Source organism: Balaenoptera physalus, assembly GCF_965194825.1.
Source record: "Balaenoptera physalus genome assembly, chromosome: 15".
Lineage (NCBI taxonomy): Eukaryota > Metazoa > Chordata > Mammalia > Artiodactyla > Balaenopteridae > Balaenoptera > Balaenoptera physalus.
Window position 1 is genome coordinate 67051111 of NC_138894.1, and position 8949 is coordinate 67060059.

The 8949-nt window shown below is 46.5% G+C and overlaps 1 long non-coding RNA gene across 1 annotated transcript; it reads right to left on the reverse strand.

The window, feature by feature from the left end:
- Positions 1-3343: 3343 nt before the first annotated feature.
- Positions 3344-8575, reverse strand: LOC309644266. Its single transcript, XR_014254327.1, has 3 exons — positions 4660-8575; positions 4175-4256; positions 3344-3590 (listed from the first exon to the last, which is right to left on the reverse strand). It is a non-coding gene; the product is annotated as an uncharacterized lncRNA (long non-coding RNA).
- Between the last annotated feature and the right edge of the window lie 374 nt (positions 8576-8949).

The window sequence follows — 8949 nt, forward strand, 5'->3', positions numbered from 1 at the left end:
TGAGGCTTCACTGAAGACAGACACCCTCTCTGATGAGAGGAGCATTCCCATCATTGATTGGAGTCTTTCTCCCCCAAGCAATAAATCTACAGATTGCATTGAGAAAACTTTCCTTCTCTTACTGCTCTATGAAAACAAAGACAAACAAACAAAGCCCTACTCTATCTATCTGGATTCTCTATCTGGAATTCAGATTCCTTCAGAATCATTGTAAGTCAGGCTGGGCTGTTTGCTTCTTTTTCAACCAGACTCCTCTTTTTAATACAACAACTCTGGGCTCTAATAACCCACTCATATTCATCCACCACCTGCCTTCCCTAAGCTCTCATTATCACTATGATTCCTAAGAGACTGGAAGGGAGCAACGCAGTAGACATTCTCCGGAACACTAGTGAAAGGGGATAAGGAGAAGTGGGTTTTTTGGGCCTTGAAGATGTTTTATTACTGAGGGACTCTGTGCCTTAGAAACTCCATATTATAGCTTTTTGTTGTTATCAGGAGTGATGCTTTGTACACACCACTGTGCACAGGGACGTGATCTGACCTAGAATATGATAAATCCAAAGTACCACGCAGCAATTTGTAACACAATTTGAATGTATCTTCTCTCATTATCCAAGAGGAAACTTCCCTTCAAGTACTTGTTCTCCTGTGGCAGGGCCAGAAAAAAATCTAGGGGAAGGATAGACCTTTGGATATGTCTTTCACTACATTCCAGAGACTCATTTAATGTCTTCCCAGAAAAACTTCTTAATTTCTTTGCCTTGCACATGATTATTGCTGAGGGACTTTGTGGCTTTTGAGAGGAACAGAAATTGAGATGCAAATTGGTGTGATGTATCTTTTTTGCTTTGCAGAATTCTCATATGTAACCTAACCCAGTCTTGCAAAGCAACAAGATCTAAGGACTTTGGATTTAATGCCCCCCCCAAAAAAATAAAAAGTAAAAAAAGGTGGCAGGTAAGGGAAAATGTTAGTAAAAATTAAACCCATGTCTCTCCAGGCTTAGACTATATTATTTCCTGGGTACTGATACCCATAAGCGTCAGAAGTCATATTCAACCAGTCAATTGAAAAAATATCCATGCATCTACACACAAATATTTATTGACTATCTTTTAATGTAGAAAGACTCTGCTGAAAAAAAAAAAAGAAAGACTCTGCTGACCACTGGGCTGTAATCTGTGTCCTCAGTGAGCTTTACATTTTGGTGGGAGCAACAAGTTGACAACCAAGGAAGAATGAAGTCAGGGCTAGATAGAGGGGAAAGAGGTGTAGGGATTTTAATAGGCAGAATTGCTGCTTTCTCAGTCCTCCTGGTCAATAGACGATGACTGTTAAAGGGATGTTATTGCCCCTCCCACCCCAGACCCACAGCATATCAGTGGGTCATTTTCTGAGCACCAATTATGTGCCACACAGGTGCTACACTCTTTCCGTGTGCTCTCTAATTGTCACATCGATGCTATAAAGTAGGTACTGTTGTTAATTTCATTTTACAGAAGAGAAACTGAGACTTGGAGAAATTAAGTAACTTGCCCAGAATCACATTGCTAGTGGCGGCAGAAGTGGTATTTACAACCAGGTCCAAGACCCGGTTCTGAGGATTAGCACTTGATGGCCTAATTCTTCATCGTTGCAAACATAGTCACGATAAAGAGCAGTGAACAATCTGTAGTTCAAACACTACTGGTGAATGGCTATTGTTGGTCTCTGGAACTGCTGGGACTGGTACCCAAGCCGGGAGCTGAGGACCTGAACCTACTGTAAAGGAAGAGTGAAAATGCCTATTTATTATTCTCACTCTGAATATAATGACTCTTCAGACTTTGATATTTGTTCCAACCTTTCGATGTTCCATGGGGAAAAGGGAAGGTGAGCTGTTTTGCACTAATTCCCCCAAGTCTTCAGACTCTGCAGGACAAGAAAAATTAAGCAGAGACCACACCTTTCCTGCACTGAGCTCTGTGGAAGATGAACTCAGCTGCCTGCATCATCTGCTTAAAGGCACAGCTGCAGGACAGCCTCAGCTGCAATGGTTTGGAAACCCTCCAAAGTGGGCCAAGACCCTCAGGCTGGTTTTAGCACCGTTGTTATTCCTAACCCCTTCTGCAGGGAGAGGGCAGACCAGGAAGACTGCAGATGTAGGCTTTGGGCATATGAATAAATCAAGATGGTGATGCCGAAAGCTTGACCTCTGCGCACCGGTGCTGATTCCAATCTCAGAGACGCAGTTCTGGGTGAAATAGAAAAGAATAGCCTTATTGCTTTGCCAGGCAAAGGGGGACGCAGTGGGCTCCTGTCCTGAAAAATTGTGTGTCCCAACCCAGGAGGATTTGATGAGGAGTTTTATAGCAACGGTTCAAGGGTGGGGTTGCTGATAAAATTAGGGTATGTGGAGGGCCTCCACTCCTCTAATCTGGTCTCAGGTGATCTTCTTGGTGACCTTCTCTGGTTCCTTTAATGTAACCTCAGGTGATCTTTCTCTGGTATGAGGAATGCAGCCATCCTAAAGAACTTACAGACATTGTTATGTGTATCCCTTGAACTAGGACCCTGCCCCCAGGCTGCACTATTGTTTCCTGACTGCCCCTCCCTTGTCTTTGCATTCCTTCCCCTACCTGATTAGCCACAGTTCAAATCTGCCCTTTGAACTCAGGGAAGGTTGTGGAGGCTGGAGTGAAGAAAAGGGGGACAGAAAGGCTTCTGTGCCCAGGAGCCCCACAGGGTCCTGCTCGGTTTCAGTGGTGGCACTGCCAGTGGACAGGGTCCTGCTCGGTTTCAGTGGTGGCACTGCCAGTGGCAAGTGGAAAGCACAGGCTGACCAGGCCTTCCCTGCCTCCTAGTCTCTCCTCTAGCACAGATGTGTATTGTGCTAGGAGGAAAATTGCAATGGAGTTTGGCTTAGTTGTTCCTGGGGCCACACCTATAAGACTGGCTGCAGTGAAGGTGGGAAATGAGGCCTAGAAAAATCTGATGATATAAATAATTTGAGAGCTTCTAAGTTAAACCTGTCTCATAGGGCCAGTATCGTACTTTATGGTCAGTTCTCCACTGTCAGTAGAAAAAAGGACCTTATGGTTTTCTACTTCCTCTCTCTGGTCTTACTCTTTTTGTATTTCTGATGCCTAGTAAAGTGCCTGGCACATAATGGGTATTTAGTTAATGTTGACCAATCAATTCAGAAGGAGACTCTTGGGGGAAGCTTCAAGACTGTTTGGAAAATGGTCTTTCTGTTGGATGGGCCATGCCCTAGAAAAGGGAGGAGCTGCTGGATGGAGCCTGGTGTTACCGAGCCCAAGCTCGCTCTGCTCGCTGCAGGCCAATAAATCGGGAGATGAGGTGCTGAGGCAAGGAGTAACGGCTTTATTCAGAAAGCCGGCAGACCGAGAAGATGGCAGACTAGGGTCCCCCAAAAAAACATCTTATAGGGGTCTGGATGCCAGTTTCTTTTATAGAACAGAGAGGGAGAGGAGGTGAGGAAGTAAAGTAAAAAGGCCATAAGTCTTGCAAAATAGGAGGGGACGTGTTAATTTCTTCTTTTCTGCAGCCATTGACAGGTGGGCAGGGTCAGATTGTTTCCCTGTGAGCTGAACAAAGGCACTTTAGTTAAACATTCAGGCAGAGGGGCAGGATTTCCCCAGGCAAGCCATTATGTATGATTATAATAACAAAAGCAATGAAAAGCAAAGGTTAAAGTCAAAGAAACAGATCCAATGTGGAGTGGAGTCTGATTTAGCTCTTCCCTGTTACACTAGGATCTACCAAACTCCACCCTGGGGGCGGCTTTAGGTGGCCTCTGAATGTTCTGGAGCTGGAGTCTGCAAGAACTTCATGTTGAGGAGGAAAATTCTACAGCTAGATCTGGAGAGATGGAGGTAAGAACCTCCTTCTAAAGTCGGAGAGGAAGAAGTACAGTCTGGAGACATGGCTGATGTTGTTACCAAACTCAGGCTTGGCTGCTCCCGCTCAAGAAGCCAATACTGAGAGACAAGTGTTGGGTAAAGGAAAAGTAGCTTTATTTTAAGGAAGCCTGCAACGTGGGGAAAAGGTGGACTCCTGTCCGAAAGAACCAATTCCCCACTCCCCACGTTTTAGTCAGGATTTATACAAGAAGTGAAGTAGGAAGTGGCTGCAGGCGTGCTGAGGATAGTTACCCTTCGGAGACATGAACATTAATAGCCTCGGAACTTGGGTGTGGTCATTACATTGTCCAGGTCAGCACATCTGTTCTAGGGGTCGGTGGTCATATATTTCTGGAAAAACAAGAACAAAGACAGAGCAAAACAGGCAAAGCAAAACAGGAACCAGTCCATCAAACCCCAGGGCCGTGTTTAGCTATTAACCAGCCCTTGGTTGTAAAGCAGTGTTTTTCGCTAAAAATTCAAATGGTCTGTATTGAGGACTCAATCCAGTAATGCTAGAGGTAGAATTTAAGGTCGAGGGCAGAAAGAATCTGGCCTTAAAGAATAGTATCAGATCAGGCAGCCTGATGGAGAACACATTCTGGAGGCTTCCAGGCATTATCCTGGAGAGAATACATCCACCCATCCGAGCAACAGACGCTATAGAAACACTCGGGACACAGACGTTGTGTTCTTCATTTTGACTAACTTCTTTTTCACAGGATCTTTTTCAGCAGGATCTCACTGCACTCACCCTTTATTTGCAGCTGCTTTAAGGGTATCAAGCTGGGCCTTTAAATTCCTCTGGGTGATTTAAAGCTGACGGTCTCCCAGGAAGAGAGACTTTTCTTTCTTTTCTGGGACTTTCCTCCAGACCTCATTTCCAAGCAGAGCTGCAGTCCTAAAGCAAGGCCCTCCAGTCTGGACTTGCCTGGGAGAGATGAAGAGCTGGGCCAGCCATACCTGCCCTGCCCTTGTGCAACCTGTGGTATCTCCTTGTGCAGCAATTGCATCTCCTGGAGAGCAGCCAGGAATTTCCTGCAGAGCCAAAGCCTCAGGGGGAATTCCACTAAGTGGTTACAACATGCCCTCAGATTCCCAGGGAGGAATGCAGCCTGTTTGGAAGCTGCTCCTTCTCCTGCATTCAGCAGCAGAGCACCTGGGAAATCTCCCACATCTGCGAGTGCCCAGGAGGAGGTCTTCCCTCCCTTCCTCTTTCCCATCGTTCTCTCCACCCCGCGCTCCAGCCCAGCCCCAGTATACATAGCCTTAACGTGAACACCACAACTGCCACAGGGGAACAAGTGTGCAGAGAGGCTGCTCCAGATAAAATTATTCCTTTTAGTTTCAGCAACGCTGCCCTCAAGCAGGATTCTGACGTCTGTGCTGATTCCAGGTCTCTTCCTTCAGTCACCAGCTCAGACTCAAGATTTGGACTTCCTTGCTCTAATGGGTGGCTCGAGGGGGGCTGGAATGACTCTCAAATATACCTCCCTCATGGTAGGGGAGCCGGGGTACACTGCTGAGGCCTAGTTTTTTCCCCTTTAAGTTGCTATAGCATCTGAAATTCCTGTGAATCTTCCAGCACTTTAAAAAGATAACCCTGTGGGAGGATTTAAGATAGCAACCACGGGTGCATACCTTCAGTGTATCAGTCAATCAGAAGTTTCTTTTTTTTTTTAAATTATTTAATTTATTTTAGTTTTGGCTGCGTTGGGTCTTCGTTGCTGAACGCGGGCTTTTCTCTGGTTACGGCGAACGGGAGCTACTCTTCGTTGTGGTGCGCGGGCTTCTCATTGTGGTGGCTTCTCTTGCTGCAGAGCATGGGCTCTAGGCACGCGGGCTTCAGTAGTTGTGGCGTGTGGGCTCAGTAGTTGCGGCACACGGGCTTAGTTGCTCCGCGGCATGTGGGATCTTCCCGGACCAGGGCTGGAACCCGTGTCCCCTGCATTGGCAGGCGGATTCTTAACCACTGCGCCACCAGGGAAGCCCAGAAGTTTCTTTATAATACCCAGCGAAGGCACAAGATTCCTAGAGGAAGAGGTGCTTCTGGAAGATGTGAGTTACCTGAGGAGGCTGGGAGAATTGCCCAGATGACAAGGATAAGACTCATTTTTCCTGGGCAGGGCAGTTTTGTCTCTGCCTTTCACTCCCTGCATGGCTAAAGGCTCTGCTGAGAGAATGCCCTAGAAGCAGTTCTCAAAGTGCAGTTCCCAGCCTTGTGGTGGTCTTAGAAAGTCTTCCCGGTGGTCTGCAGACTGGTTTAAATTACATGGGTGTAATTCTTCAGTATAATGCTCCACCCTTGGGCTCCAAATGATGCAGAATTCTGAGGTGCCCTATTCTGGGGAGGGATTGCAGAATCCCATCATCATCATCATCATCATTATAGGACACTTCTTGCAATTCACAAATTCGGCCTTTGACATTCATTCATTTGACGAACGTTTATCAAATATCTTTCTTCTGTGACTGTGTTAGGACAGGAGGCAGAATAAGAAGACAGTGCCCCTGTTTTTCAAAAGAGCAAAAGAGCTTGTTTACCCTAGAAAACACATGTCTAAAGCAATAATGGCTGACAACATGGAACAATTCTCTGAATACTGACAGAGGAATGCAAAAGTGCTATGGGGACACAACCCATGTCTGCAGGTGCCAAGGACACCTTCCCAGAACAGGTGAGTTTCAGCAGAGGTTTGAAGGATACCGTGCAGATGAGAAGGCAGACTTCTCAGGAGGCCAGATGCAATGACCTACCCTTGGGAACATGTAGAATGAACTTGCTGAACTCCACTCCTTCCTTCCTTCCTTCAGAAACCAGATTTTCAAAGGAATTAGCATTGATTTGAGACCTACAGGATATATCCTACATGACATTTGGCGATGGAGGAGGGATTGGTATCCTAGGCAGAGGGGCCAGCAGAATCAAAGGAAGTGGGATGGGAGTTCAGTTCAGAGTATATGAAGAGGAATAGGGAGAAGTTAGGTTGGAGTCAGACCTTCTCACTCGTTGGCCAACCAACCACCTCATCCTATCCATTCCATCTTCTAAATGCAATGCATCAGGGGCAGAGTTCAGAATTCAGGTCCTGTCTGTCGTCAGCTTGCAGTCCTTGTGGCCACTCCCTGGTTCATTCAGACCCTCATCATCTCTTTGCCTCCCCTCTCAACTAGTCTCCCCACCTCTAGCTTCTTCTTCTAATTCATTATCCACACCAACATTAGGGTGGTTTTCCTAAAATTCAAGTTGTATTTTGTCATTTTTCTGCATGACGTATCTCAGTGGTTCACCATCATTTCAGGATCGTCCCCAGCCCTTAGAATGGCTTATATCATAGCGCCCTTTGGGATCCAGCCCCTGCCTACCTCCTGTATCCACTGCTCTCACACCCTGTTTTATTAAATAGATACACCAACTACAAATATGCTGTGTTGTTTCATACCTCCGGGGCTTTGCACGTGCTGTTCCCTCTCCCTGGAAAACCCTTCTGCATCTACTCCTCTTAGCAACTCATTCATCTTATTCAACTTATTCATCCTTTAAATGTGGACTCAAATACCACCTCCCTCAACCTTCCCATACGGAGTTAACCACCGCGATTACTTATTTATATTTATAGTGTTACTCTTATCACTCTGCTGCTGGCATGAGCTTTTCACAGTAGGCTCTTCTGCCAGATGCTGAGCAGCTTTAGGGCAAGAACCGAAATCTTGACTCATTTTCACTGCTCCGGCCCCTAGCAAGGGCTGGGCTCATCATGGAACAAAATGGAACAGACAGTTGAGTCAAGCTAGGCTGGAGTGCAGGGGCTCTCAGTCCTGGCAGCACACACCCATCACCTGGACAACTGTAAAAATACCCACATCCAGGCCCCACCCCAGGCCAATGAAACCAGGATCTCTAGGGGGTGGGGCTGGGCAGGTTTGTTTGTTTTAAAGCTCCCAGGTGAGGGAGGGAAGGGTAAATTAGGAGTTTGGGATTCACATATATATACTACTATATATAAAATAGATAACCAACAAGGGCCTACTGTATAGCACAGGCAACTACACTCAATATTTTGTAATAACCTATAAGGGAAAAGAATCTGAAAAAAGAATATGTGTATGTATAACTGAATCGCTTTGCTGTACACCTGAAACTAACACAACATTGTAAATCAACTATACTTCAATTAAAACTAATAAATAATTTTAAAAATATATTTATGTATTTATTTATTGATTTTGGCTGCTCTGGGTCTTAGTTGAGGCATGCGGGCTCTTTTAGTTGCAGCATGCATGCGGGATCTAGTTCCCTGACCAGGGATTGAACCCCGGCCCCCTGCACTGGGAGCACCGAGTCTTACCCACTGGACCACCAGGGAAGTCCCAATAAATAATTTTTTTAAAAAAAGCTCCTAGGTGATTCTAATACGAAGCCAAGCTTGAGAACTACTGGGGAGGCAAAGCAGAGGAATCTGAGAATCAGGAGACCTGAATCCTAGGCTCTGCCATTGAGTCACTGCAGGATCTTGGGCAAATAGGTTATTCCTCTGGCCTCATGTTCTCATCCGTAAATTGGGAGTCCTGAGCCCGATTTCTCTCTCTTTTTTTTTTTTTAAGCTGTGTTGGGTCTTCGTTGCTGCGTGAGGGCTTTCTCTAGTTGCGGCGAGCGGGGCCTACTCTTCATTGCAGTGCTCGGGCTTCTCATTGCGGTGGCTTCTCTTGTTGCGGAGCACGGGCTCTAGGCCGCGTGGGTTTCAGTAGTTGCAGCACATGGGCTCAGTAGTTGTGGCTCGCGGGCTTAACTGCTCCGCAGCATGTGGGATCTTCCCGGACCAGGGCTTGAACCTGTGTCCCCTGCATTGGTAGGCGTATTCTTAACCACTGCACCACCAAGGAAGTCCCCTGAGCCCGATTTCTAAGGACCATTCCACATCACTGACACAGGTGGGGAGGTGTGGGCGAGGGGGTGCGGGGTGTGGGGAGTACTCCTGGCCGTTGCTAGGTTCTGCTCTTTACCTAATGGGTGGGGGAAATGAGCATCTTTCCTCATCTGCCC